We start from the raw sequence: 21,721 nt of genomic DNA on the forward strand, positions 1-21,721 counted from the left end.
CCCGACGCGTTTTCTTTCTTCTTTTGTAATTTTAATTTCAATTTTCTCGCGGTCGCATGCCTACGTTGCCCGGCCCGTCTCGGGGCCTCCCGCACAGCCGGTGCCCGCTGGGTTGTGCCGCCCCGCATGGGTCATATACAATTTCTCTGCATTCCATGTCGGGTGCGATCATACCAGCACTAATGCACCGGATCCCATCAGAACTCCGCAGTTAAGCGTGCTTGGGCGAGAGTAGTACTAAGTTGGGTGACCACTTGGGAAGTCCTCGTGTTGCACCCCTTTTTGTTTTTATTTTCATCTCTTTCCCTCCCGATCCCCACTCTTCTGGACTTAGCTTGATTGCCTTTTTTCTCCCGACGCGTTTTCTTTCTTCTTTTGTAATTTTAATTTCAATTTTCTCGCGGTCGCATGCCTACGTTGCCCGGCCCGTCTCGGGGCCTCCCGCACAGCCGGTGCCCGCTGGGTTGTGCCGCCCCGCATGGGTCATATACAATTTCTCTGCATTCCATGTCGGGTGCGATCATACCAGCACTAATGCACCGGATCCCATCAGAACTCCGCAGTTAAGCGTGCTTGGGCGAGAGTAGTACTAAGTTGGGTGACCACTTGGGAAGTCCTCGTGTTGCACCCCTTTTTGTTTTTATTTTCATCTCTTTCCCTCCCGATCCCCACTCTTCTGGACTTAGCTTGATTGCCTTTTTTCTCCCGACGCGTTTTCTTTCTTCTTTTGTAATTTTAATTTCAATTTTCTCGCGGTCGCATGCCTACGTTGCCCGGCCCGTCTCGGGGCCTCCCGCACAGCCGGTGCCCGCTGGGTTGTGCCGCCCCGCATGGGTCATATACAATTTCTCTGCATTCCATGTCGGGTGCGATCATACCAGCACTAATGCACCGGATCCCATCAGAACTCCGCAGTTAAGCGTGCTTGGGCGAGAGTAGTACTAAGTTGGGTGACCACTTGGGAAGTCCTCGTGTTGCACCCCTTTTTGTTTTTATTTTCATCTCTTTCCCTCCCGATCCCCACTCTTCTGGACTTAGCTTGATTGCCTTTTTTCTCCCGACGCGTTTTCTTTCTTCTTTTGTAATTTTAATTTCAATTTTCTCGCGGTCGCATGCCTACGTTGCCCGGCCCGTCTCGGGGCCTCCCGCACAGCCGGTGCCCGCTGGGTTGTGCCGCCCCGCATGGGTCATATACAATTTCTCTGCATTCCATGTCGGGTGCGATCATACCAGCACTAATGCACCGGATCCCATCAGAACTCCGCAGTTAAGCGTGCTTGGGCGAGAGTAGTACTAAGTTGGGTGACCACTTGGGAAGTCCTCGTGTTGCACCCCTTTTTGTTTTTATTTTCATCTCTTTCCCTCCCGATCCCCACTCTTCTGGACTTAGCTTGATTGCCTTTTTTCTCCCGACGCGTTTTCTTTCTTCTTTTGTAATTTTAATTTCAATTTTCTCGCGGTCGCATGCCTACGTTGCCCGGCCCGTCTCGGGGCCTCCCGCACAGCCGGTGCCCGCTGGGTTGTGCCGCCCCGCATGGGTCATATACAATTTCTCTGCATTCCATGTCGGGTGCGATCATACCAGCACTAATGCACCGGATCCCATCAGAACTCCGCAGTTAAGCGTGCTTGGGCGAGAGTAGTACTAAGTTGGGTGACCACTTGGGAAGTCCTCGTGTTGCACCCCTTTTTGTTTTTATTTTCATCTCTTTCCCTCCCGATCCCCACTCTTCTGGACTTAGCTTGATTGCCTTTTTTCTCCCGACGCGTTTTCTTTCTTCTTTTGTAATTTTAATTTCAATTTTCTCGCGGTCGCATGCCTACGTTGCCCGGCCCGTCTCGGGGCCTCCCGCACAGCCGGTGCCCGCTGGGTTGTGCCGCCCCGCATGGGTCATATACAATTTCTCTGCATTCCATGTCGGGTGCGATCATACCAGCACTAATGCACCGGATCCCATCAGAACTCCGCAGTTAAGCGTGCTTGGGCGAGAGTAGTACTAAGTTGGGTGACCACTTGGGAAGTCCTCGTGTTGCACCCCTTTTTGTTTTTATTTTCATCTCTTTCCCTCCCGATCCCCACTCTTCTGGACTTAGCTTGATTGCCTTTTTTCTCCCGACGCGTTTTCTTTCTTCTTTTGTAATTTTAATTTCAATTTTCTCGCGGTCGCATGCCTACGTTGCCCGGCCCGTCTCGGGGCCTCCCGCACAGCCGGTGCCCGCTGGGTTGTGCCGCCCCGCATGGGTCATATACAATTTCTCTGCATTCCATGTCGGGTGCGATCATACCAGCACTAATGCACCGGATCCCATCAGAACTCCGCAGTTAAGCGTGCTTGGGCGAGAGTAGTACTAAGTTGGGTGACCACTTGGGAAGTCCTCGTGTTGCACCCCTTTTTGTTTTTATTTTCATCTCTTTCCCTCCCGATCCCCACTCTTCTGGACTTAGCTTGATTGCCTTTTTTCTCCCGACGCGTTTTCTTTCTTCTTTTGTAATTTTAATTTCAATTTTCTCGCGGTCGCATGCCTACGTTGCCCGGCCCGTCTCGGGGCCTCCCGCACAGCCGGTGCCCGCTGGGTTGTGCCGCCCCGCATGGGTCATATACAATTTCTCTGCATTCCATGTCGGGTGCGATCATACCAGCACTAATGCACCGGATCCCATCAGAACTCCGCAGTTAAGCGTGCTTGGGCGAGAGTAGTACTAAGTTGGGTGACCACTTGGGAAGTCCTCGTGTTGCACCCCTTTTTGTTTTTATTTTCATCTCTTTCCCTCCCGATCCCCACTCTTCTGGACTTAGCTTGATTGCCTTTTTTCTCCCGACGCGTTTTCTTTCTTCTTTTGTAATTTTAATTTCAATTTTCTCGCGGTCGCATGCCTACGTTGCCCGGCCCGTCTCGGGGCCTCCCGCACAGCCGGTGCCCGCTGGGTTGTGCCGCCCCGCATGGGTCATATACAATTTCTCTGCATTCCATGTCGGGTGCGATCATACCAGCACTAATGCACCGGATCCCATCAGAACTCCGCAGTTAAGCGTGCTTGGGCGAGAGTAGTACTAAGTTGGGTGACCACTTGGGAAGTCCTCGTGTTGCACCCCTTTTTGTTTTTATTTTCATCTCTTTCCCTCCCGATCCCCACTCTTCTGGACTTAGCTTGATTGCCTTTTTTCTCCCGACGCGTTTTCTTTCTTCTTTTGTAATTTTAATTTCAATTTTCTCGCGGTCGCATGCCTACGTTGCCCGGCCCGTCTCGGGGCCTCCCGCACAGCCGGTGCCCGCTGGGTTGTGCCGCCCCGCATGGGTCATATACAATTTCTCTGCATTCCATGTCGGGTGCGATCATACCAGCACTAATGCACCGGATCCCATCAGAACTCCGCAGTTAAGCGTGCTTGGGCGAGAGTAGTACTAAGTTGGGTGACCACTTGGGAAGTCCTCGTGTTGCACCCCTTTTTGTTTTTATTTTCATCTCTTTCCCTCCCGATCCCCACTCTTCTGGACTTAGCTTGATTGCCTTTTTTCTCCCGACGCGTTTTCTTTCTTCTTTTGTAATTTTAATTTCAATTTTCTCGCGGTCGCATGCCTACGTTGCCCGGCCCGTCTCGGGGCCTCCCGCACAGCCGGTGCCCGCTGGGTTGTGCCGCCCCGCATGGGTCATATACAATTTCTCTGCATTCCATGTCGGGTGCGATCATACCAGCACTAATGCACCGGATCCCATCAGAACTCCGCAGTTAAGCGTGCTTGGGCGAGAGTAGTACTAAGTTGGGTGACCACTTGGGAAGTCCTCGTGTTGCACCCCTTTTTGTTTTTATTTTCATCTCTTTCCCTCCCGATCCCCACTCTTCTGGACTTAGCTTGATTGCCTTTTTTCTCCCGACGCGTTTTCTTTCTTCTTTTGTAATTTTAATTTCAATTTTCTCGCGGTCGCATGCCTACGTTGCCCGGCCCGTCTCGGGGCCTCCCGCACAGCCGGTGCCCGCTGGGTTGTGCCGCCCCGCATGGGTCATATACAATTTCTCTGCATTCCATGTCGGGTGCGATCATACCAGCACTAATGCACCGGATCCCATCAGAACTCCGCAGTTAAGCGTGCTTGGGCGAGAGTAGTACTAAGTTGGGTGACCACTTGGGAAGTCCTCGTGTTGCACCCCTTTTTGTTTTTATTTTCATCTCTTTCCCTCCCGATCCCCACTCTTCTGGACTTAGCTTGATTGCCTTTTTTCTCCCGACGCGTTTTCTTTCTTCTTTTGTAATTTTAATTTCAATTTTCTCGCGGTCGCATGCCTACGTTGCCCGGCCCGTCTCGGGGCCTCCCGCACAGCCGGTGCCCGCTGGGTTGTGCCGCCCCGCATGGGTCATATACAATTTCTCTGCATTCCATGTCGGGTGCGATCATACCAGCACTAATGCACCGGATCCCATCAGAACTCCGCAGTTAAGCGTGCTTGGGCGAGAGTAGTACTAAGTTGGGTGACCACTTGGGAAGTCCTCGTGTTGCACCCCTTTTTGTTTTTATTTTCATCTCTTTCCCTCCCGATCCCCACTCTTCTGGACTTAGCTTGATTGCCTTTTTTCTCCCGACGCGTTTTCTTTCTTCTTTTGTAATTTTAATTTCAATTTTCTCGCGGTCGCATGCCTACGTTGCCCGGCCCGTCTCGGGGCCTCCCGCACAGCCGGTGCCCGCTGGGTTGTGCCGCCCCGCATGGGTCATATACAATTTCTCTGCATTCCATGTCGGGTGCGATCATACCAGCACTAATGCACCGGATCCCATCAGAACTCCGCAGTTAAGCGTGCTTGGGCGAGAGTAGTACTAAGTTGGGTGACCACTTGGGAAGTCCTCGTGTTGCACCCCTTTTTGTTTTTATTTTCATCTCTTTCCCTCCCGATCCCCACTCTTCTGGACTTAGCTTGATTGCCTTTTTTCTCCCGACGCGTTTTCTTTCTTCTTTTGTAATTTTAATTTCAATTTTCTCGCGGTCGCATGCCTACGTTGCCCGGCCCGTCTCGGGGCCTCCCGCACAGCCGGTGCCCGCTGGGTTGTGCCGCCCCGCATGGGTCATATACAATTTCTCTGCATTCCATGTCGGGTGCGATCATACCAGCACTAATGCACCGGATCCCATCAGAACTCCGCAGTTAAGCGTGCTTGGGCGAGAGTACTAGTACTAAGTTGGGTCCTACTTGGGAAGCCCTCTGTGCACCCCCGTGCCCGCTGGGTTGTGCCGCCCCGCATGGGTCATATACAATTTCTCTGCATTCCATGTCGGGTGCGATCATACCAGCACTAATGCACCGGATCCCATCAGAACTCCGCAGTTAAGCGTGCTTGGGCGAGAGTAGTACTAAGTTGGGTGACCACTTGGGAAGTCCTCGTGTTGCACCCCTTTTTGTTTTTATTTTCATCTCTTTCCCTCCCGATCCCCACTCTTCTGGACTTAGCTTGATTGCCTTTTTTCTCCCGACGCGTTTTCTTTCTTCTTTTGTAATTTTAATTTCAATTTTCTCGCGGTCGCATGCCTACGTTGCCCGGCCCGTCTCGGGGCCTCCCGCACAGCCGGTGCCCGCTGGGTTGTGCCGCCCCGCATGGGTCATATACAATTTCTCTGCATTCCATGTCGGGTGCGATCATACCAGCACTAATGCACCGGATCCCATCAGAACTCCGCAGTTAAGCGTGCTTGGGCGAGAGTAGTACTAAGTTGGGTGACCACTTGGGAAGTCCTCGTGTTGCACCCCTTTTTGTTTTTATTTTCATCTCTTTCCCTCCCGATCCCCACTCTTCTGGACTTAGCTTGATTGCCTTTTTTCTCCCGACGCGTTTTCTTTCTTCTTTTGTAATTTTAATTTCAATTTTCTCGCGGTCGCATGCCTACGTTGCCCGGCCCGTCTCGGGGCCTCCCGCACAGCCGGTGCCCGCTGGGTTGTGCCGCCCCGCATGGGTCATATACAATTTCTCTGCATTCCATGTCGGGTGCGATCATACCAGCACTAATGCACCGGATCCCATCAGAACTCCGCAGTTAAGCGTGCTTGGGCGAGAGTAGTACTAAGTTGGGTGACCACTTGGGAAGTCCTCGTGTTGCACCCCTTTTTGTTTTTATTTTCATCTCTTTCCCTCCCGATCCCCACTCTTCTGGACTTAGCTTGATTGCCTTTTTTCTCCCGACGCGTTTTCTTTCTTCTTTTGTAATTTTAATTTCAATTTTCTCGCGGTCGCATGCCTACGTTGCCCGGCCCGTCTCGGGGCCTCCCGCACAGCCGGTGCCCGCTGGGTTGTGCCGCCCCGCATGGGTCATATACAATTTCTCTGCATTCCATGTCGGGTGCGATCATACCAGCACTAATGCACCGGATCCCATCAGAACTCCGCAGTTAAGCGTGCTTGGGCGAGAGTAGTACTAAGTTGGGTGACCACTTGGGAAGTCCTCGTGTTGCACCCCTTTTTGTTTTTATTTTCATCTCTTTCCCTCCCGATCCCCACTCTTCTGGACTTAGCTTGATTGCCTTTTTTCTCCCGACGCGTTTTCTTTCTTCTTTTGTAATTTTAATTTCAATTTTCTCGCGGTCGCATGCCTACGTTGCCCGGCCCGTCTCGGGGCCTCCCGCACAGCCGGTGCCCGCTGGGTTGTGCCGCCCCGCATGGGTCATATACAATTTCTCTGCATTCCATGTCGGGTGCGATCATACCAGCACTAATGCACCGGATCCCATCAGAACTCCGCAGTTAAGCGTGCTTGGGCGAGAGTAGTACTAAGTTGGGTGACCACTTGGGAAGTCCTCGTGTTGCACCCCTTTTTGTTTTTATTTTCATCTCTTTCCCTCCCGATCCCCACTCTTCTGGACTTAGCTTGATTGCCTTTTTTCTCCCGACGCGTTTTCTTTCTTCTTTTGTAATTTTAATTTCAATTTTCTCGCGGTCGCATGCCTACGTTGCCCGGCCCGTCTCGGGGCCTCCCGCACAGCCGGTGCCCGCTGGGTTGTGCCGCCCCGCATGGGTCATATACAATTTCTCTGCATTCCATGTCGGGTGCGATCATACCAGCACTAATGCACCGGATCCCATCAGAACTCCGCAGTTAAGCGTGCTTGGGCGAGAGTAGTACTAAGTTGGGTGACCACTTGGGAAGTCCTCGTGTTGCACCCCTTTTTGTTTTTATTTTCATCTCTTTCCCTCCCGATCCCCACTCTTCTGGACTTAGCTTGATTGCCTTTTTTCTCCCGACGCGTTTTCTTTCTTCTTTTGTAATTTTAATTTCAATTTTCTCGCGGTCGCATGCCTACGTTGCCCGGCCCGTCTCGGGGCCTCCCGCACAGCCGGTGCCCGCTGGGTTGTGCCGCCCCGCATGGGTCATATACAATTTCTCTGCATTCCATGTCGGGTGCGATCATACCAGCACTAATGCACCGGATCCCATCAGAACTCCGCAGTTAAGCGTGCTTGGGCGAGAGTAGTACTAAGTTGGGTGACCACTTGGGAAGTCCTCGTGTTGCACCCCTTTTTGTTTTTATTTTCATCTCTTTCCCTCCCGATCCCCACTCTTCTGGACTTAGCTTGATTGCCTTTTTTCTCCCGACGCGTTTTCTTTCTTCTTTTGTAATTTTAATTTCAATTTTCTCGCGGTCGCATGCCTACGTTGCCCGGCCCGTCTCGGGGCCTCCCGCACAGCCGGTGCCCGCTGGGTTGTGCCGCCCCGCATGGGTCATATACAATTTCTCTGCATTCCATGTCGGGTGCGATCATACCAGCACTAATGCACCGGATCCCATCAGAACTCCGCAGTTAAGCGTGCTTGGGCGAGAGTAGTACTAAGTTGGGTGACCACTTGGGAAGTCCTCGTGTTGCACCCCTTTTTGTTTTTATTTTCATCTCTTTCCCTCCCGATCCCCACTCTTCTGGACTTAGCTTGATTGCCTTTTTTCTCCCGACGCGTTTTCTTTCTTCTTTTGTAATTTTAATTTCAATTTTCTCGCGGTCGCATGCCTACGTTGCCCGGCCCGTCTCGGGGCCTCCCGCACAGCCGGTGCCCGCTGGGTTGTGCCGCCCCGCATGGGTCATATACAATTTCTCTGCATTCCATGTCGGGTGCGATCATACCAGCACTAATGCACCGGATCCCATCAGAACTCCGCAGTTAAGCGTGCTTGGGCGAGAGTAGTACTAAGTTGGGTGACCACTTGGGAAGTCCTCGTGTTGCACCCCTTTTTGTTTTTATTTTCATCTCTTTCCCTCCCGATCCCCACTCTTCTGGACTTAGCTTGATTGCCTTTTTTCTCCCGACGCGTTTTCTTTCTTCTTTTGTAATTTTAATTTCAATTTTCTCGCGGTCGCATGCCTACGTTGCCCGGCCCGTCTCGGGGCCTCCCGCACAGCCGGTGCCCGCTGGGTTGTGCCGCCCCGCATGGGTCATATACAATTTCTCTGCATTCCATGTCGGGTGCGATCATACCAGCACTAATGCACCGGATCCCATCAGAACTCCGCAGTTAAGCGTGCTTGGGCGAGAGTAGTACTAAGTTGGGTGACCACTTGGGAAGTCCTCGTGTTGCACCCCTTTTTGTTTTTATTTTCATCTCTTTCCCTCCCGATCCCCACTCTTCTGGACTTAGCTTGATTGCCTTTTTTCTCCCGACGCGTTTTCTTTCTTCTTTTGTAATTTTAATTTCAATTTTCTCGCGGTCGCATGCCTACGTTGCCCGGCCCGTCTCGGGGCCTCCCGCACAGCCGGTGCCCGCTGGGTTGTGCCGCCCCGCATGGGTCATATACAATTTCTCTGCATTCCATGTCGGGTGCGATCATACCAGCACTAATGCACCGGATCCCATCAGAACTCCGCAGTTAAGCGTGCTTGGGCGAGAGTAGTACTAAGTTGGGTGACCACTTGGGAAGTCCTCGTGTTGCACCCCTTTTTGTTTTTATTTTCATCTCTTTCCCTCCCGATCCCCACTCTTCTGGACTTAGCTTGATTGCCTTTTTTCTCCCGACGCGTTTTCTTTCTTCTTTTGTAATTTTAATTTCAATTTTCTCGCGGTCGCATGCCTACGTTGCCCGGCCCGTCTCGGGGCCTCCCGCACAGCCGGTGCCCGCTGGGTTGTGCCGCCCCGCATGGGTCATATACAATTTCTCTGCATTCCATGTCGGGTGCGATCATACCAGCACTAATGCACCGGATCCCATCAGAACTCCGCAGTTAAGCGTGCTTGGGCGAGAGTAGTACTAAGTTGGGTGACCACTTGGGAAGTCCTCGTGTTGCACCCCTTTTTGTTTTTATTTTCATCTCTTTCCCTCCCGATCCCCACTCTTCTGGACTTAGCTTGATTGCCTTTTTTCTCCCGACGCGTTTTCTTTCTTCTTTTGTAATTTTAATTTCAATTTTCTCGCGGTCGCATGCCTACGTTGCCCGGCCCGTCTCGGGGCCTCCCGCACAGCCGGTGCCCGCTGGGTTGTGCCGCCCCGCATGGGTCATATACAATTTCTCTGCATTCCATGTCGGGTGCGATCATACCAGCACTAATGCACCGGATCCCATCAGAACTCCGCAGTTAAGCGTGCTTGGGCGAGAGTAGTACTAAGTTGGGTGACCACTTGGGAAGTCCTCGTGTTGCACCCCTTTTTGTTTTTATTTTCATCTCTTTCCCTCCCGATCCCCACTCTTCTGGACTTAGCTTGATTGCCTTTTTTCTCCCGACGCGTTTTCTTTCTTCTTTTGTAATTTTAATTTCAATTTTCTCGCGGTCGCATGCCTACGTTGCCCGGCCCGTCTCGGGGCCTCCCGCACAGCCGGTGCCCGCTGGGTTGTGCCGCCCCGCATGGGTCATATACAATTTCTCTGCATTCCATGTCGGGTGCGATCATACCAGCACTAATGCACCGGATCCCATCAGAACTCCGCAGTTAAGCGTGCTTGGGCGAGAGTAGTACTAAGTTGGGTGACCACTTGGGAAGTCCTCGTGTTGCACCCCTTTTTGTTTTTATTTTCATCTCTTTCCCTCCCGATCCCCACTCTTCTGGACTTAGCTTGATTGCCTTTTTTCTCCCGACGCGTTTTCTTTCTTCTTTTGTAATTTTAATTTCAATTTTCTCGCGGTCGCATGCCTACGTTGCCCGGCCCGTCTCGGGGCCTCCCGCACAGCCGGTGCCCGCTGGGTTGTGCCGCCCCGCATGGGTCATATACAATTTCTCTGCATTCCATGTCGGGTGCGATCATACCAGCACTAATGCACCGGATCCCATCAGAACTCCGCAGTTAAGCGTGCTTGGGCGAGAGTAGTACTAAGTTGGGTGACCACTTGGGAAGTCCTCGTGTTGCACCCCTTTTTGTTTTTATTTTCATCTCTTTCCCTCCCGATCCCCACTCTTCTGGACTTAGCTTGATTGCCTTTTTTCTCCCGACGCGTTTTCTTTCTTCTTTTGTAATTTTAATTTCAATTTTCTCGCGGTCGCATGCCTACGTTGCCCGGCCCGTCTCGGGGCCTCCCGCACAGCCGGTGCCCGCTGGGTTGTGCCGCCCCGCATGGGTCATATACAATTTCTCTGCATTCCATGTCGGGTGCGATCATACCAGCACTAATGCACCGGATCCCATCAGAACTCCGCAGTTAAGCGTGCTTGGGCGAGAGTAGTACTAAGTTGGGTGACCACTTGGGAAGTCCTCGTGTTGCACCCCTTTTTGTTTTTATTTTCATCTCTTTCCCTCCCGATCCCCACTCTTCTGGACTTAGCTTGATTGCCTTTTTTCTCCCGACGCGTTTTCTTTCTTCTTTTGTAATTTTAATTTCAATTTTCTCGCGGTCGCATGCCTACGTTGCCCGGCCCGTCTCGGGGCCTCCCGCACAGCCGGTGCCCGCTGGGTTGTGCCGCCCCGCATGGGTCATATACAATTTCTCTGCATTCCATGTCGGGTGCGATCATACCAGCACTAATGCACCGGATCCCATCAGAACTCCGCAGTTAAGCGTGCTTGGGCGAGAGTAGTACTAAGTTGGGTGACCACTTGGGAAGTCCTCGTGTTGCACCCCTTTTTGTTTTTATTTTCATCTCTTTCCCTCCCGATCCCCACTCTTCTGGACTTAGCTTGATTGCCTTTTTTCTCCCGACGCGTTTTCTTTCTTCTTTTGTAATTTTAATTTCAATTTTCTCGCGGTCGCATGCCTACGTTGCCCGGCCCGTCTCGGGGCCTCCCGCACAGCCGGTGCCCGCTGGGTTGTGCCGCCCCGCATGGGTCATATACAATTTCTCTGCATTCCATGTCGGGTGCGATCATACCAGCACTAATGCACCGGATCCCATCAGAACTCCGCAGTTAAGCGTGCTTGGGCGAGAGTAGTACTAAGTTGGGTGACCACTTGGGAAGTCCTCGTGTTGCACCCCTTTTTGTTTTTATTTTCATCTCTTTCCCTCCCGATCCCCACTCTTCTGGACTTAGCTTGATTGCCTTTTTTCTCCCGACGCGTTTTCTTTCTTCTTTTGTAATTTTAATTTCAATTTTCTCGCGGTCGCATGCCTACGTTGCCCGGCCCGTCTCGGGGCCTCCCGCACAGCCGGTGCCCGCTGGGTTGTGCCGCCCCGCATGGGTCATATACAATTTCTCTGCATTCCATGTCGGGTGCGATCATACCAGCACTAATGCACCGGATCCCATCAGAACTCCGCAGTTAAGCGTGCTTGGGCGAGAGTAGTACTAAGTTGGGTGACCACTTGGGAAGTCCTCGTGTTGCACCCCTTTTTGTTTTTATTTTCATCTCTTTCCCTCCCGATCCCCACTCTTCTGGACTTAGCTTGATTGCCTTTTTTCTCCCGACGCGTTTTCTTTCTTCTTTTGTAATTTTAATTTCAATTTTCTCGCGGTCGCATGCCTACGTTGCCCGGCCCGTCTCGGGGCCTCCCGCACAGCCGGTGCCCGCTGGGTTGTGCCGCCCCGCATGGGTCATATACAATTTCTCTGCATTCCATGTCGGGTGCGATCATACCAGCACTAATGCACCGGATCCCATCAGAACTCCGCAGTTAAGCGTGCTTGGGCGAGAGTAGTACTAAGTTGGGTGACCACTTGGGAAGTCCTCGTGTTGCACCCCTTTTTGTTTTTATTTTCATCTCTTTCCCTCCCGATCCCCACTCTTCTGGACTTAGCTTGATTGCCTTTTTTCTCCCGACGCGTTTTCTTTCTTCTTTTGTAATTTTAATTTCAATTTTCTCGCGGTCGCATGCCTACGTTGCCCGGCCCGTCTCGGGGCCTCCCGCACAGCCGGTGCCCGCTGGGTTGTGCCGCCCCGCATGGGTCATATACAATTTCTCTGCATTCCATGTCGGGTGCGATCATACCAGCACTAATGCACCGGATCCCATCAGAACTCCGCAGTTAAGCGTGCTTGGGCGAGAGTAGTACTAAGTTGGGTGACCACTTGGGAAGTCCTCGTGTTGCACCCCTTTTTGTTTTTATTTTCATCTCTTTCCCTCCCGATCCCCACTCTTCTGGACTTAGCTTGATTGCCTTTTTTCTCCCGACGCGTTTTCTTTCTTCTTTTGTAATTTTAATTTCAATTTTCTCGCGGTCGCATGCCTACGTTGCCCGGCCCGTCTCGGGGCCTCCCGCACAGCCGGTGCCCGCTGGGTTGTGCCGCCCCGCATGGGTCATATACAATTTCTCTGCATTCCATGTCGGGTGCGATCATACCAGCACTAATGCACCGGATCCCATCAGAACTCCGCAGTTAAGCGTGCTTGGGCGAGAGTAGTACTAAGTTGGGTGACCACTTGGGAAGTCCTCGTGTTGCACCCCTTTTTGTTTTTATTTTCATCTCTTTCCCTCCCGATCCCCACTCTTCTGGACTTAGCTTGATTGCCTTTTTTCTCCCGACGCGTTTTCTTTCTTCTTTTGTAATTTTAATTTCAATTTTCTCGCGGTCGCATGCCTACGTTGCCCGGCCCGTCTCGGGGCCTCCCGCACAGCCGGTGCCCGCTGGGTTGTGCCGCCCCGCATGGGTCATATACAATTTCTCTGCATTCCATGTCGGGTGCGATCATACCAGCACTAATGCACCGGATCCCATCAGAACTCCGCAGTTAAGCGTGCTTGGGCGAGAGTAGTACTAAGTTGGGTGACCACTTGGGAAGTCCTCGTGTTGCACCCCTTTTTGTTTTTATTTTCATCTCTTTCCCTCCCGATCCCCACTCTTCTGGACTTAGCTTGATTGCCTTTTTTCTCCCGACGCGTTTTCTTTCTTCTTTTGTAATTTTAATTTCAATTTTCTCGCGGTCGCATGCCTACGTTGCCCGGCCCGTCTCGGGGCCTCCCGCACAGCCGGTGCCCGCTGGGTTGTGCCGCCCCGCATGGGTCATATACAATTTCTCTGCATTCCATGTCGGGTGCGATCATACCAGCACTAATGCACCGGATCCCATCAGAACTCCGCAGTTAAGCGTGCTTGGGCGAGAGTAGTACTAAGTTGGGTGACCACTTGGGAAGTCCTCGTGTTGCACCCCTTTTTGTTTTTATTTTCATCTCTTTCCCTCCCGATCCCCACTCTTCTGGACTTAGCTTGATTGCCTTTTTTCTCCCGACGCGTTTTCTTTCTTCTTTTGTAATTTTAATTTCAATTTTCTCGCGGTCGCATGCCTACGTTGCCCGGCCCGTCTCGGGGCCTCCCGCACAGCCGGTGCCCGCTGGGTTGTGCCGCCCCGCATGGGTCATATACAATTTCTCTGCATTCCATGTCGGGTGCGATCATACCAGCACTAATGCACCGGATCCCATCAGAACTCCGCAGTTAAGCGTGCTTGGGCGAGAGTAGTACTAAGTTGGGTGACCACTTGGGAAGTCCTCGTGTTGCACCCCTTTTTGTTTTTATTTTCATCTCTTTCCCTCCCGATCCCCACTCTTCTGGACTTAGCTTGATTGCCTTTTTTCTCCCGACGCGTTTTCTTTCTTCTTTTGTAATTTTAATTTCAATTTTCTCGCGGTCGCATGCCTACGTTGCCCGGCCCGTCTCGGGGCCTCCCGCACAGCCGGTGCCCGCTGGGTTGTGCCGCCCCGCATGGGTCATATACAATTTCTCTGCATTCCATGTCGGGTGCGATCATACCAGCACTAATGCACCGGATCCCATCAGAACTCCGCAGTTAAGCGTGCTTGGGCGAGAGTAGTACTAAGTTGGGTGACCACTTGGGAAGTCCTCGTGTTGCACCCCTTTTTGTTTTTATTTTCATCTCTTTCCCTCCCGATCCCCACTCTTCTGGACTTAGCTTGATTGCCTTTTTTCTCCCGACGCGTTTTCTTTCTTCTTTTGTAATTTTAATTTCAATTTTCTCGCGGTCGCATGCCTACGTTGCCCGGCCCGTCTCGGGGCCTCCCGCACAGCCGGTGCCCGCTGGGTTGTGCCGCCCCGCATGGGTCATATACAATTTCTCTGCATTCCATGTCGGGTGCGATCATACCAGCACTAATGCACCGGATCCCATCAGAACTCCGCAGTTAAGCGTGCTTGGGCGAGAGTAGTACTAAGTTGGGTGACCACTTGGGAAGTCCTCGTGTTGCACCCCTTTTTGTTTTTATTTTCATCTCTTTCCCTCCCGATCCCCACTCTTCTGGACTTAGCTTGATTGCCTTTTTTCTCCCGACGCGTTTTCTTTCTTCTTTTGTAATTTTAATTTCAATTTTCTCGCGGTCGCATGCCTACGTTGCCCGGCCCGTCTCGGGGCCTCCCGCACAGCCGGTGCCCGCTGGGTTGTGCCGCCCCGCATGGGTCATATACAATTTCTCTGCATTCCATGTCGGGTGCGATCATACCAGCACTAATGCACCGGATCCCATCAGAACTCCGCAGTTAAGCGTGCTTGGGCGAGAGTAGTACTAAGTTGGGTGACCACTTGGGAAGTCCTCGTGTTGCACCCCTTTTTGTTTTTATTTTCATCTCTTTCCCTCCCGATCCCCACTCTTCTGGACTTAGCTTGATTGCCTTTTTTCTCCCGACGCGTTTTCTTTCTTCTTTTGTAATTTTAATTTCAATTTTCTCGCGGTCGCATGCCTACGTTGCCCGGCCCGTCTCGGGGCCTCCCGCACAGCCGGTGCCCGCTGGGTTGTGCCGCCCCGCATGGGTCATATACAATTTCTCTGCATTCCATGTCGGGTGCGATCATACCAGCACTAATGCACCGGATCCCATCAGAACTCCGCAGTTAAGCGTGCTTGGGCGAGAGTAGTACTAAGTTGGGTGACCACTTGGGAAGTCCTCGTGTTGCACCCCTTTTTGTTTTTATTTTCATCTCTTTCCCTCCCGATCCCCACTCTTCTGGACTTAGCTTGATTGCCTTTTTTCTCCCGACGCGTTTTCTTTCTTCTTTTGTAATTTTAATTTCAATTTTCTCGCGGTCGCATGCCTACGTTGCCCGGCCCGTCTCGGGGCCTCCCGCACAGCCGGTGCCCGCTGGGTTGTGCCGCCCCGCATGGGTCATATACAATTTCTCTGCATTCCATGTCGGGTGCGATCATACCAGCACTAATGCACCGGATCCCATCAGAACTCCGCAGTTAAGCGTGCTTGGGCGAGAGTAGTACTAAGTTGGGTGACCACTTGGGAAGTCCTCGTGTTGCACCCCTTTTTGTTTTTATTTTCATCTCTTTCCCTCCCGATCCCCACTCTTCTGGACTTAGCTTGATTGCCTTTTTTCTCCCGACGCGTTTTCTTTCTTCTTTTGTAATTTTAATTTCAATTTTCTCGCGGTCGCATGCCTACGTTGCCCGGCCCGTCTCGGGGCCTCCCGCACAGCCGGTGCCCGCTGGGTTGTGCCGCCCCGCATGGGTCATATACAATTTCTCTGCATTCCATGTCGGGTGCGATCATACCAGCACTAATGCACCGGATCCCATCAGAACTCCGCAGTTAAGCGTGCTTGGGCGAGAGTAGTACTAAGTTGGGTGACCACTTGGGAAGTCCTCGTGTTGCACCCCTTTTTGTTTTTATTTTCATCTCTTTCCCTCCCGATCCCCACTCTTCTGGACTTAGCTTGATTGCCTTTTTTCTCCCGACGCGTTTTCTTTCTTCTTTTGTAATTTTAATTTCAATTTTCTCGCGGTCGCATGCCTACGTTGCCCGGCCCGTCTCGGGGCCTCCCGCACAGCCGGTGCCCGCTGGGTTGTGCCGCCCCGCATGGGTCATATACAATTTCTCTGCATTCCATGTCGGGTGCGATCATACCAGCACTAATGCACCGGATCCCATCAGAACTCCGCAGTTAAGCGTGCTTGGGCGAGAGTAGTACTAAGTTGGGTGACCACTTGGGAAGTCCTCGTGTTGCACCCCTTTTTGTTTTTATTTTCATCTCTTTCCCTCCCGATCCCCACTCTTCTGGACTTAGCTTGATTGCCTTTTTTCTCCCGACGCGTTTTCTTTCTTCTTTTGTAATTTTAATTTCAATTTTCTCGCGGTCGCATGCCTACGTTGCCCGGCCCGTCTCGGGGCCTCCCGCACAGCCGGTGCCCGCTGGGTTGTGCCGCCCCGCATGGGTCATATACAATTTCTCTGCATTCCATGTCGGGTGCGATCATACCAGCACTAATGCACCGGATCCCATCAGAACTCCGCAGTTAAGCGTGCTTGGGCGAGAGTAGTACTAAGTTGGGTGACCACTTGGGAAGTCCTCGTGTTGCACCCCTTTTTGTTTTTATTTTCATCTCTTTCCCTCCCGATCCCCACTCTTCTGGACTTAGCTTGATTGCCTTTTTTCTCCCGACGCGTTTTCTTTCTTCTTTTGTAATTTTAATTTCAATTTTCTCGCGGTCGCATGCCTACGTTGCCCGGCCCGTCTCGGGGCCTCCCGCACAGCCGGTGCCCGCTGGGTTGTGCCGCCCCGCATGGGTCATATACAATTTCTCTGCATTCCATGTCGGGTGCGATCATACCAGCACTAATGCACCGGATCCCATCAGAACTCCGCAGTTAAGCGTGCTTGGGCGAGAGTAGTACTAAGTTGGGTGACCACTTGGGAAGTCCTCGTGTTGCACCCCTTTTTGTTTTTATTTTCATCTCTTTCCCTCCCGATCCCCACTCTTCTGGACTTAGCTTGATTGCCTTTTTTCTCCCGACGCGTTTTCTTTCTTCTTTTGTAATTTTAATTTCAATTTTCTCGCGGTCGCATGCCTACGTTGCCCGGCCCGTCTCGGGGCCTCCCGCACAGCCGGTGCCCGCTGGGTTGTGCCGCCCCGCATGGGTCATATACAATTTCTCTGCATTCCATGTCGGGTGCGATCATACCAGCACTAATGCACCGGATCCCATCAGAACTCCGCAGTTAAGCGTGCTTGGGCGAGAGTAGTACTAAGTTGGGTGACCACTTGGGAAGTCCTCGTGTTGCACCCCTTTTTGTTTTTATTTTCATCTCTTTCCCTCCCGATCCCCACTCTTCTGGACTTAGCTTGATTGCCTTTTTTCTCCCGACGCGTTTTCTTTCTTCTTTTGTAATTTTAATTTCAATTTTCTCGCGGTCGCATGCCTACGTTGCCCGGCCCGTCTCGGGGCCTCCCGCACAGCCGGTGCCCGCTGGGTTGTGCCGCCCCGCATGGGTCATATACAATTTCTCTGCATTCCATGTCGGGTGCGATCATACCAGCACTAATGCACCGGATCCCATCAGAACTCCGCAGTTAAGCGTGCTTGGGCGAGAGTAGTACTAAGTTGGGTGACCACTTGGGAAGTCCTCGTGTTGCACCCCTTTTTGTTTTTATTTTCATCTCTTTCCCTCCCGATCCCCACTCTTCTGGACTTAGCTTGATTGCCTTTTTTCTCCCGACGCGTTTTCTTTCTTCTTTTGTAATTTTAATTTCAATTTTCTCGCGGTCGCATGCCTACGTTGCCCGGCCCGTCTCGGGGCCTCCCGCACAGCCGGTGCCCGCTGGGTTGTGCCGCCCCGCATGGGTCATATACAATTTCTCTGCATTCCATGTCGGGTGCGATCATACCAGCACTAATGCACCGGATCCCATCAGAACTCCGCAGTTAAGCGTGCTTGGGCGAGAGTAGTACTAAGTTGGGTGACCACTTGGGAAGTCCTCGTGTTGCACCCCTTTCTTTCCCTCCCGATCCCCACTCTTCTGGACTTAGCTTGATTGCCTTTTTTCTCCCGACGCGTTTTCTTTCTTCTTTTGTAATTTTAATTTCAATTTTCTCGCGGTCGCATGCCTACGTTGCCCGGCCCGTCTCGGGGCCTCCCGCACAGCCGGTGCCCGCTGGGTTGTGCCGCCCCGCATGGGTCATATACAATTTCTCTGCATTCCATGTCGGGTGCGATCATACCAGCACTAATGCACCGGATCCCATCAGAACTCCGCAGTTAAGCGTGCTTGGGCGAGAGTAGTACTAAGTTGGGTGACCACTTGGGAAGTCCTCGTGTTGCACCCCTTTTTGTTTTTATTTTCATCTCTTTCCCTCCCGATCCCCACTCTTCTGGACTTAGCTTGATTGCCTTTTTTCTCCCGACGCGTTTTCTTTCTTCTTTTGTAATTTTAATTTCAATTTTCTCGCGGTCGCATGCCTACGTTGCCCGGCCCGTCTCGGGGCCTCCCGCACAGCCGGTGCCCGCTGGGTTGTGCCGCCCCGCATGGGTCATATACAATTTCTCTGCATTCCATGTCGGGTGCGATCATACCAGCACTAATGCACCGGATCCCATCAGAACTCCGCAGTTAAGCGTGCTTGGGCGAGAGTAGTACTAAGTTGGGTGACCACTTGGGAAGTCCTCGTGTTGCACCCCTTTTTGTTTTTATTTTCATCTCTTTCCCTCCCGATCCCCACTCTTCTGGACTTAGCTTGATTGCCTTTTTTCTCCCGACGCGTTTTCTTTCTTCTTTTGTAATTTTAATTTCAATTTTCTCGCGGTCGCATGCCTACGTTGCCCGGCCCGTCTCGGGGCCTCCCGCACAGCCGGTGCCCGCTGGGTTGTGCCGCCCCGCATGGGTCATATACAATTTCTCTGCATTCCATGTCGGGTGCGATCATACCAGCACTAATGCACCGGATCCCATCAGAACTCCGCAGTTAAGCGTGCTTGGGCGAGAGTAGTACTAAGTTGGGTGACCACTTGGGAAGTCCTCGTGTTGCACCCCTTTTTGTTTTTATTTTCATCTCTTTCCCTCCCGATCCCCACTCTTCTGGACTTAGCTTGATTGCCTTTTTTCTCCCGACGCGTTTTCTTTCTTCTTTTGTAATTTTAATTTCAATTTTCTCGCGGTCGCATGCCTACGTTGCCCGGCCCGTCTCGGGGCCTCCCGCACAGCCGGTGCCCGCTGGGTTGTGCCGCCCCGCATGGGTCATATACAATTTCTCTGCATTCCATGTCGGGTGCGATCATACCAGCACTAATGCACCGGATCCCATCAGAACTCCGCAGTTAAGCGTGCTTGGGCGAGAGTAGTACTAAGTTGGGTGACCACTTGGGAAGTCCTCGTGTTGCACCCCTTTTTGTTTTTATTTTCATCTCTTTCCCTCCCGATCCCCACTCTTCTGGACTTAGCTTGATTGCCTTTTTTCTCCCGACGCGTTTTCTTTCTTCTTTTGTAATTTTAATTTCAATTTTCTCGCGGTCGCATGCCTACGTTGCCCGGCCCGTCTCGGGGCCTCCCGCACAGCCGGTGCCCGCTGGGTTGTGCCGCCCCGCATGGGTCATATACAATTTCTCTGCATTCCATGTCGGGTGCGATCATACCAGCACTAATGCACCGGATCCCATCAGAACTCCGCAGTTAAGCGTGCTTGGGCGAGAGTAGTACTAAGTTGGGTGACCACTTGGGAAGTCCTCGTGTTGCACCCCTTTTTGTTTTTATTTTCATCTCTTTCCCTCCCGATCCCCACTCTTCTGGACTTAGCTTGATTGCCTTTTTTCTCCCGACGCGTTTTCTTTCTTCTTTTGTAATTTTAATTTCAATTTTCTCGCGGTCGCATGCCTACGTTGCCCGGCCCGTCTCGGGGCCTCCCGCACAGCCGGTGCCCGCTGGGTTGTGCCGCCCCGCATGGGTCATATACAATTTCTCTGCATTCCATGTCGGGTGCGATCATACCAGCACTAATGCACCGGATCCCATCAGAACTCCGCAGTTAAGCGTGCTTGGGCGAGAGTAGTACTAAGTTGGGTGACCACTTGGGAAGTCCTCGTGTTGCACCCTTTTTGTTTTATTTTCATCTCTTTCCCTCCCGATCCCCACTCTTCTGGACTTAGCTTGATTGCCTTTTTTCTCCCGACGCGTTTTCTTTCTTCTTTTGTAATTTTAATTTCAATTTTCTCGCGGTCGCATGCCTACGTTGCCCGTCTCGGGGCCTCCCGCACAGCCGGTGCCCGCTGGGTTGTGCCGCCCCGCATGGGTCATATACAATTTCTCTGCATTCCATGTCGGGTGCGATCATACCAGCACTAATGCACCGGATCCCATCAGAACTCCGCAGTTAAGCGTGCTTGGGCGAGAGTAGTACTAAGTTGGGTGACCACTTGGGAAGTCCTCGTGTTGCACCCCTTTTTGTTTTTATTTTCATCTCTTTCCCTCCCGATCCCCACTCTTCTGGACTTAGCTTGATTGCCTTTTTTCTCCCGACGCGTTTTCTTTCTTCTTTTGTAATTTTAATTTCAATTTTCTCGCGGTCGCATGCCTACGTTGCCCGGCCCGTCTCGGGGCCTCCCGCACAGCCGGTGCCCGCTGGGTTGTGCCGCCCCGCATGGGTCATATACAATTTCTCTGCATTCCATGTCGGGTGCGATCATACCAGCACTAATGCACCGGATCCCATCAGAACTCCGCAGTTAAGCGTGCTTGGGCGAGAGTAGTACTAAGTTGGGTGACCACTTGGGAAGTCCTCGTGTTGCACCCCTTTTTGTTTTTATTTTCATCTCTTTCCCTCCCGATCCCCACTCTTCTGGACTTAGCTTGATTGCCTTTTTTCTCCCGACGCGTTTTCTTTCTTCTTTTGTAATTTTAATTTCAATTTTCTCGCGGTCGCATGCCTACGTTGCCCGGCCCGTCTCGGGGCCTCCCGCACAGCCGGTGCCCGCTGGGTTGTGCCGCCCCGCATGGGTCATATACAATTTCTCTGCATTCCATGTCGGGTGCGATCATACCAGCACTAATGCACCGGATCCCATCAGAACTCCGCAGTTAAGCGTGCTTGGGCGAGAGTAGTACTAAGTTGGGTGACCACTTGGGAAGTCCTCGTGTTGCACCCCTTTTTGTTTTTATTTTCATCTCTTTCCCTCCCGATCCCCACTCTTCTGGACTTAGCTTGATTGCCTTTTTTCTCCCGACGCGTTTTCTTTCTTCTTTTGTAATTTTAATTTCAATTTTCTCGCGGTCGCATGCCTACGTTGCCCGGCCCGTCTCGGGGCCTCCCGCACAGCCGGTGCCCGCTGGGTTGTGCCGCCCCGCATGGGTCATATACAATTTCTCTGCATTCCATGTCGGGTGCGATCATACCAGCACTAATGCACCGGATCCCATCAGAACTCCGCAGTTAAGCGTGCTTGGGCGAGAGTAGTACTAAGTTGGGTGACCACTTGGGAAGTCCTCGTGTTGCACCCCTTTTTGTTTTTATTTTCATCTCTTTCCCTCCCGATCCCCACTCTTCTGGACTTAGCTTGATTGCCTTTTTTCTCCCGACGCGTTTTCTTTCTTCTTTTGTAATTTTAATTTCAATTTTCTCGCGGTCGCATGCCTACGTTGCCCGGCCCGTCTCGGGGCCTCCCGCA

The 21,721-nt window shown here is 52.0% G+C and overlaps 61 non-coding genes and 1 pseudogene across 61 annotated transcripts; all 62 read left to right on the forward strand.

Annotated features, from left to right (window-relative positions):
- Nucleotides 1-160: 160 nt before the first annotated feature.
- Nucleotides 161-279, forward strand: LOC148207399 (5S ribosomal RNA). The gene has a single exon (XR_015787942.1). It is a non-coding gene; the product is annotated as a 5S ribosomal RNA (ribosomal RNA).
- A 233-nt stretch (nucleotides 280-512) lies between these two features.
- LOC148207400 (5S ribosomal RNA) lies at nucleotides 513-631 on the forward strand. Its single transcript, XR_015787943.1, has one exon. It is a non-coding gene; the product is annotated as a 5S ribosomal RNA (ribosomal RNA).
- Nucleotides 632-864: 233 nt separating this feature from the next.
- Nucleotides 865-983, forward strand: LOC148207401 (5S ribosomal RNA). The gene has a single exon (XR_015787945.1). It is a non-coding gene; the product is annotated as a 5S ribosomal RNA (ribosomal RNA).
- Nucleotides 984-1,216: 233 nt separating this feature from the next.
- On the forward strand, nucleotides 1,217-1,335 carry LOC148207402 (5S ribosomal RNA). Its single transcript, XR_015787946.1, has one exon. It is a non-coding gene; the product is annotated as a 5S ribosomal RNA (ribosomal RNA).
- A 233-nt stretch (nucleotides 1,336-1,568) lies between these two features.
- LOC148207403 (5S ribosomal RNA) lies at nucleotides 1,569-1,687 on the forward strand. Its single transcript, XR_015787947.1, has one exon. It is a non-coding gene; the product is annotated as a 5S ribosomal RNA (ribosomal RNA).
- A 233-nt stretch (nucleotides 1,688-1,920) lies between these two features.
- Nucleotides 1,921-2,039, forward strand: LOC148207404 (5S ribosomal RNA). The gene has a single exon (XR_015787948.1). It is a non-coding gene; the product is annotated as a 5S ribosomal RNA (ribosomal RNA).
- Nucleotides 2,040-2,272: 233 nt separating this feature from the next.
- On the forward strand, nucleotides 2,273-2,391 carry LOC148207405 (5S ribosomal RNA). Its single transcript, XR_015787949.1, has one exon. It is a non-coding gene; the product is annotated as a 5S ribosomal RNA (ribosomal RNA).
- A 233-nt stretch (nucleotides 2,392-2,624) lies between these two features.
- LOC148207406 (5S ribosomal RNA) lies at nucleotides 2,625-2,743 on the forward strand. The gene has a single exon (XR_015787950.1). It is a non-coding gene; the product is annotated as a 5S ribosomal RNA (ribosomal RNA).
- A 233-nt stretch (nucleotides 2,744-2,976) lies between these two features.
- On the forward strand, nucleotides 2,977-3,095 carry LOC148207407 (5S ribosomal RNA). The gene has a single exon (XR_015787951.1). It is a non-coding gene; the product is annotated as a 5S ribosomal RNA (ribosomal RNA).
- A 233-nt stretch (nucleotides 3,096-3,328) lies between these two features.
- On the forward strand, nucleotides 3,329-3,447 carry LOC148207408 (5S ribosomal RNA). Its single transcript, XR_015787952.1, has one exon. It is a non-coding gene; the product is annotated as a 5S ribosomal RNA (ribosomal RNA).
- Nucleotides 3,448-3,680: 233 nt separating this feature from the next.
- Nucleotides 3,681-3,799, forward strand: LOC148207409 (5S ribosomal RNA). The gene has a single exon (XR_015787953.1). It is a non-coding gene; the product is annotated as a 5S ribosomal RNA (ribosomal RNA).
- A 233-nt stretch (nucleotides 3,800-4,032) lies between these two features.
- LOC148207410 (5S ribosomal RNA) lies at nucleotides 4,033-4,151 on the forward strand. Its single transcript, XR_015787954.1, has one exon. It is a non-coding gene; the product is annotated as a 5S ribosomal RNA (ribosomal RNA).
- Nucleotides 4,152-4,384: 233 nt separating this feature from the next.
- LOC148207411 (5S ribosomal RNA) lies at nucleotides 4,385-4,503 on the forward strand. The gene has a single exon (XR_015787956.1). It is a non-coding gene; the product is annotated as a 5S ribosomal RNA (ribosomal RNA).
- Nucleotides 4,504-4,736: 233 nt separating this feature from the next.
- On the forward strand, nucleotides 4,737-4,855 carry LOC148207412 (5S ribosomal RNA). Its single transcript, XR_015787957.1, has one exon. It is a non-coding gene; the product is annotated as a 5S ribosomal RNA (ribosomal RNA).
- A 233-nt stretch (nucleotides 4,856-5,088) lies between these two features.
- On the forward strand, nucleotides 5,089-5,207 carry LOC148207413 (5S ribosomal RNA; annotated as a pseudogene).
- Nucleotides 5,208-5,268: 61 nt separating this feature from the next.
- On the forward strand, nucleotides 5,269-5,387 carry LOC148207414 (5S ribosomal RNA). The gene has a single exon (XR_015787958.1). It is a non-coding gene; the product is annotated as a 5S ribosomal RNA (ribosomal RNA).
- Nucleotides 5,388-5,620: 233 nt separating this feature from the next.
- On the forward strand, nucleotides 5,621-5,739 carry LOC148207415 (5S ribosomal RNA). Its single transcript, XR_015787959.1, has one exon. It is a non-coding gene; the product is annotated as a 5S ribosomal RNA (ribosomal RNA).
- A 233-nt stretch (nucleotides 5,740-5,972) lies between these two features.
- Nucleotides 5,973-6,091, forward strand: LOC148207416 (5S ribosomal RNA). Its single transcript, XR_015787960.1, has one exon. It is a non-coding gene; the product is annotated as a 5S ribosomal RNA (ribosomal RNA).
- A 233-nt stretch (nucleotides 6,092-6,324) lies between these two features.
- Nucleotides 6,325-6,443, forward strand: LOC148207417 (5S ribosomal RNA). The gene has a single exon (XR_015787961.1). It is a non-coding gene; the product is annotated as a 5S ribosomal RNA (ribosomal RNA).
- A 233-nt stretch (nucleotides 6,444-6,676) lies between these two features.
- On the forward strand, nucleotides 6,677-6,795 carry LOC148207418 (5S ribosomal RNA). The gene has a single exon (XR_015787962.1). It is a non-coding gene; the product is annotated as a 5S ribosomal RNA (ribosomal RNA).
- Nucleotides 6,796-7,028: 233 nt separating this feature from the next.
- On the forward strand, nucleotides 7,029-7,147 carry LOC148207419 (5S ribosomal RNA). Its single transcript, XR_015787963.1, has one exon. It is a non-coding gene; the product is annotated as a 5S ribosomal RNA (ribosomal RNA).
- Nucleotides 7,148-7,380: 233 nt separating this feature from the next.
- On the forward strand, nucleotides 7,381-7,499 carry LOC148207420 (5S ribosomal RNA). The gene has a single exon (XR_015787964.1). It is a non-coding gene; the product is annotated as a 5S ribosomal RNA (ribosomal RNA).
- Nucleotides 7,500-7,732: 233 nt separating this feature from the next.
- LOC148207421 (5S ribosomal RNA) lies at nucleotides 7,733-7,851 on the forward strand. The gene has a single exon (XR_015787965.1). It is a non-coding gene; the product is annotated as a 5S ribosomal RNA (ribosomal RNA).
- A 233-nt stretch (nucleotides 7,852-8,084) lies between these two features.
- LOC148207422 (5S ribosomal RNA) lies at nucleotides 8,085-8,203 on the forward strand. The gene has a single exon (XR_015787967.1). It is a non-coding gene; the product is annotated as a 5S ribosomal RNA (ribosomal RNA).
- Nucleotides 8,204-8,436: 233 nt separating this feature from the next.
- LOC148207423 (5S ribosomal RNA) lies at nucleotides 8,437-8,555 on the forward strand. Its single transcript, XR_015787968.1, has one exon. It is a non-coding gene; the product is annotated as a 5S ribosomal RNA (ribosomal RNA).
- A 233-nt stretch (nucleotides 8,556-8,788) lies between these two features.
- Nucleotides 8,789-8,907, forward strand: LOC148207424 (5S ribosomal RNA). Its single transcript, XR_015787969.1, has one exon. It is a non-coding gene; the product is annotated as a 5S ribosomal RNA (ribosomal RNA).
- Nucleotides 8,908-9,140: 233 nt separating this feature from the next.
- Nucleotides 9,141-9,259, forward strand: LOC148207425 (5S ribosomal RNA). Its single transcript, XR_015787970.1, has one exon. It is a non-coding gene; the product is annotated as a 5S ribosomal RNA (ribosomal RNA).
- A 233-nt stretch (nucleotides 9,260-9,492) lies between these two features.
- Nucleotides 9,493-9,611, forward strand: LOC148207426 (5S ribosomal RNA). The gene has a single exon (XR_015787971.1). It is a non-coding gene; the product is annotated as a 5S ribosomal RNA (ribosomal RNA).
- Nucleotides 9,612-9,844: 233 nt separating this feature from the next.
- LOC148207427 (5S ribosomal RNA) lies at nucleotides 9,845-9,963 on the forward strand. The gene has a single exon (XR_015787972.1). It is a non-coding gene; the product is annotated as a 5S ribosomal RNA (ribosomal RNA).
- A 233-nt stretch (nucleotides 9,964-10,196) lies between these two features.
- LOC148207428 (5S ribosomal RNA) lies at nucleotides 10,197-10,315 on the forward strand. Its single transcript, XR_015787973.1, has one exon. It is a non-coding gene; the product is annotated as a 5S ribosomal RNA (ribosomal RNA).
- A 233-nt stretch (nucleotides 10,316-10,548) lies between these two features.
- Nucleotides 10,549-10,667, forward strand: LOC148207429 (5S ribosomal RNA). The gene has a single exon (XR_015787974.1). It is a non-coding gene; the product is annotated as a 5S ribosomal RNA (ribosomal RNA).
- A 233-nt stretch (nucleotides 10,668-10,900) lies between these two features.
- LOC148207430 (5S ribosomal RNA) lies at nucleotides 10,901-11,019 on the forward strand. The gene has a single exon (XR_015787975.1). It is a non-coding gene; the product is annotated as a 5S ribosomal RNA (ribosomal RNA).
- A 233-nt stretch (nucleotides 11,020-11,252) lies between these two features.
- Nucleotides 11,253-11,371, forward strand: LOC148207431 (5S ribosomal RNA). Its single transcript, XR_015787976.1, has one exon. It is a non-coding gene; the product is annotated as a 5S ribosomal RNA (ribosomal RNA).
- A 233-nt stretch (nucleotides 11,372-11,604) lies between these two features.
- Nucleotides 11,605-11,723, forward strand: LOC148207432 (5S ribosomal RNA). The gene has a single exon (XR_015787978.1). It is a non-coding gene; the product is annotated as a 5S ribosomal RNA (ribosomal RNA).
- Nucleotides 11,724-11,956: 233 nt separating this feature from the next.
- Nucleotides 11,957-12,075, forward strand: LOC148207433 (5S ribosomal RNA). The gene has a single exon (XR_015787979.1). It is a non-coding gene; the product is annotated as a 5S ribosomal RNA (ribosomal RNA).
- A 233-nt stretch (nucleotides 12,076-12,308) lies between these two features.
- Nucleotides 12,309-12,427, forward strand: LOC148207434 (5S ribosomal RNA). Its single transcript, XR_015787980.1, has one exon. It is a non-coding gene; the product is annotated as a 5S ribosomal RNA (ribosomal RNA).
- Nucleotides 12,428-12,660: 233 nt separating this feature from the next.
- Nucleotides 12,661-12,779, forward strand: LOC148207435 (5S ribosomal RNA). Its single transcript, XR_015787981.1, has one exon. It is a non-coding gene; the product is annotated as a 5S ribosomal RNA (ribosomal RNA).
- Nucleotides 12,780-13,012: 233 nt separating this feature from the next.
- LOC148207436 (5S ribosomal RNA) lies at nucleotides 13,013-13,131 on the forward strand. The gene has a single exon (XR_015787982.1). It is a non-coding gene; the product is annotated as a 5S ribosomal RNA (ribosomal RNA).
- Nucleotides 13,132-13,364: 233 nt separating this feature from the next.
- On the forward strand, nucleotides 13,365-13,483 carry LOC148207437 (5S ribosomal RNA). Its single transcript, XR_015787984.1, has one exon. It is a non-coding gene; the product is annotated as a 5S ribosomal RNA (ribosomal RNA).
- A 233-nt stretch (nucleotides 13,484-13,716) lies between these two features.
- LOC148207438 (5S ribosomal RNA) lies at nucleotides 13,717-13,835 on the forward strand. Its single transcript, XR_015787985.1, has one exon. It is a non-coding gene; the product is annotated as a 5S ribosomal RNA (ribosomal RNA).
- Nucleotides 13,836-14,068: 233 nt separating this feature from the next.
- On the forward strand, nucleotides 14,069-14,187 carry LOC148207439 (5S ribosomal RNA). Its single transcript, XR_015787986.1, has one exon. It is a non-coding gene; the product is annotated as a 5S ribosomal RNA (ribosomal RNA).
- A 233-nt stretch (nucleotides 14,188-14,420) lies between these two features.
- LOC148207440 (5S ribosomal RNA) lies at nucleotides 14,421-14,539 on the forward strand. Its single transcript, XR_015787987.1, has one exon. It is a non-coding gene; the product is annotated as a 5S ribosomal RNA (ribosomal RNA).
- A 233-nt stretch (nucleotides 14,540-14,772) lies between these two features.
- Nucleotides 14,773-14,891, forward strand: LOC148207441 (5S ribosomal RNA). Its single transcript, XR_015787988.1, has one exon. It is a non-coding gene; the product is annotated as a 5S ribosomal RNA (ribosomal RNA).
- A 233-nt stretch (nucleotides 14,892-15,124) lies between these two features.
- LOC148207442 (5S ribosomal RNA) lies at nucleotides 15,125-15,243 on the forward strand. Its single transcript, XR_015787990.1, has one exon. It is a non-coding gene; the product is annotated as a 5S ribosomal RNA (ribosomal RNA).
- Nucleotides 15,244-15,476: 233 nt separating this feature from the next.
- On the forward strand, nucleotides 15,477-15,595 carry LOC148207443 (5S ribosomal RNA). Its single transcript, XR_015787991.1, has one exon. It is a non-coding gene; the product is annotated as a 5S ribosomal RNA (ribosomal RNA).
- Nucleotides 15,596-15,828: 233 nt separating this feature from the next.
- On the forward strand, nucleotides 15,829-15,947 carry LOC148207444 (5S ribosomal RNA). The gene has a single exon (XR_015787992.1). It is a non-coding gene; the product is annotated as a 5S ribosomal RNA (ribosomal RNA).
- Nucleotides 15,948-16,180: 233 nt separating this feature from the next.
- On the forward strand, nucleotides 16,181-16,299 carry LOC148207445 (5S ribosomal RNA). The gene has a single exon (XR_015787993.1). It is a non-coding gene; the product is annotated as a 5S ribosomal RNA (ribosomal RNA).
- A 233-nt stretch (nucleotides 16,300-16,532) lies between these two features.
- LOC148207446 (5S ribosomal RNA) lies at nucleotides 16,533-16,651 on the forward strand. The gene has a single exon (XR_015787994.1). It is a non-coding gene; the product is annotated as a 5S ribosomal RNA (ribosomal RNA).
- Nucleotides 16,652-16,884: 233 nt separating this feature from the next.
- Nucleotides 16,885-17,003, forward strand: LOC148207447 (5S ribosomal RNA). Its single transcript, XR_015787995.1, has one exon. It is a non-coding gene; the product is annotated as a 5S ribosomal RNA (ribosomal RNA).
- A 233-nt stretch (nucleotides 17,004-17,236) lies between these two features.
- Nucleotides 17,237-17,355, forward strand: LOC148207448 (5S ribosomal RNA). The gene has a single exon (XR_015787996.1). It is a non-coding gene; the product is annotated as a 5S ribosomal RNA (ribosomal RNA).
- A 233-nt stretch (nucleotides 17,356-17,588) lies between these two features.
- LOC148207449 (5S ribosomal RNA) lies at nucleotides 17,589-17,707 on the forward strand. The gene has a single exon (XR_015787997.1). It is a non-coding gene; the product is annotated as a 5S ribosomal RNA (ribosomal RNA).
- A 233-nt stretch (nucleotides 17,708-17,940) lies between these two features.
- On the forward strand, nucleotides 17,941-18,059 carry LOC148207450 (5S ribosomal RNA). The gene has a single exon (XR_015787998.1). It is a non-coding gene; the product is annotated as a 5S ribosomal RNA (ribosomal RNA).
- Nucleotides 18,060-18,274: 215 nt separating this feature from the next.
- LOC148207451 (5S ribosomal RNA) lies at nucleotides 18,275-18,393 on the forward strand. Its single transcript, XR_015787999.1, has one exon. It is a non-coding gene; the product is annotated as a 5S ribosomal RNA (ribosomal RNA).
- A 233-nt stretch (nucleotides 18,394-18,626) lies between these two features.
- LOC148207452 (5S ribosomal RNA) lies at nucleotides 18,627-18,745 on the forward strand. The gene has a single exon (XR_015788001.1). It is a non-coding gene; the product is annotated as a 5S ribosomal RNA (ribosomal RNA).
- A 233-nt stretch (nucleotides 18,746-18,978) lies between these two features.
- On the forward strand, nucleotides 18,979-19,097 carry LOC148207453 (5S ribosomal RNA). The gene has a single exon (XR_015788002.1). It is a non-coding gene; the product is annotated as a 5S ribosomal RNA (ribosomal RNA).
- A 233-nt stretch (nucleotides 19,098-19,330) lies between these two features.
- On the forward strand, nucleotides 19,331-19,449 carry LOC148207454 (5S ribosomal RNA). The gene has a single exon (XR_015788003.1). It is a non-coding gene; the product is annotated as a 5S ribosomal RNA (ribosomal RNA).
- A 233-nt stretch (nucleotides 19,450-19,682) lies between these two features.
- LOC148207455 (5S ribosomal RNA) lies at nucleotides 19,683-19,801 on the forward strand. The gene has a single exon (XR_015788004.1). It is a non-coding gene; the product is annotated as a 5S ribosomal RNA (ribosomal RNA).
- A 233-nt stretch (nucleotides 19,802-20,034) lies between these two features.
- On the forward strand, nucleotides 20,035-20,153 carry LOC148207456 (5S ribosomal RNA). Its single transcript, XR_015788016.1, has one exon. It is a non-coding gene; the product is annotated as a 5S ribosomal RNA (ribosomal RNA).
- Nucleotides 20,154-20,379: 226 nt separating this feature from the next.
- Nucleotides 20,380-20,498, forward strand: LOC148207457 (5S ribosomal RNA). The gene has a single exon (XR_015788005.1). It is a non-coding gene; the product is annotated as a 5S ribosomal RNA (ribosomal RNA).
- Nucleotides 20,499-20,731: 233 nt separating this feature from the next.
- On the forward strand, nucleotides 20,732-20,850 carry LOC148207458 (5S ribosomal RNA). Its single transcript, XR_015788006.1, has one exon. It is a non-coding gene; the product is annotated as a 5S ribosomal RNA (ribosomal RNA).
- A 233-nt stretch (nucleotides 20,851-21,083) lies between these two features.
- LOC148207459 (5S ribosomal RNA) lies at nucleotides 21,084-21,202 on the forward strand. The gene has a single exon (XR_015788007.1). It is a non-coding gene; the product is annotated as a 5S ribosomal RNA (ribosomal RNA).
- Nucleotides 21,203-21,435: 233 nt separating this feature from the next.
- LOC148207460 (5S ribosomal RNA) lies at nucleotides 21,436-21,554 on the forward strand. The gene has a single exon (XR_015788008.1). It is a non-coding gene; the product is annotated as a 5S ribosomal RNA (ribosomal RNA).
- The last annotated feature ends 167 nt before the right edge of the window (nucleotides 21,555-21,721 follow it).

The sequence above is a fragment of the Momordica charantia genome, unplaced genomic scaffold, assembly GCF_013281855.1.
Source record: "Momordica charantia cultivar OHB3-1 unplaced genomic scaffold, Mcharantia_2.0 BLBB01000155.1, whole genome shotgun sequence".
In the NCBI taxonomy this organism is placed as follows: Eukaryota; Viridiplantae; Streptophyta; class Magnoliopsida; order Cucurbitales; family Cucurbitaceae; genus Momordica; species Momordica charantia.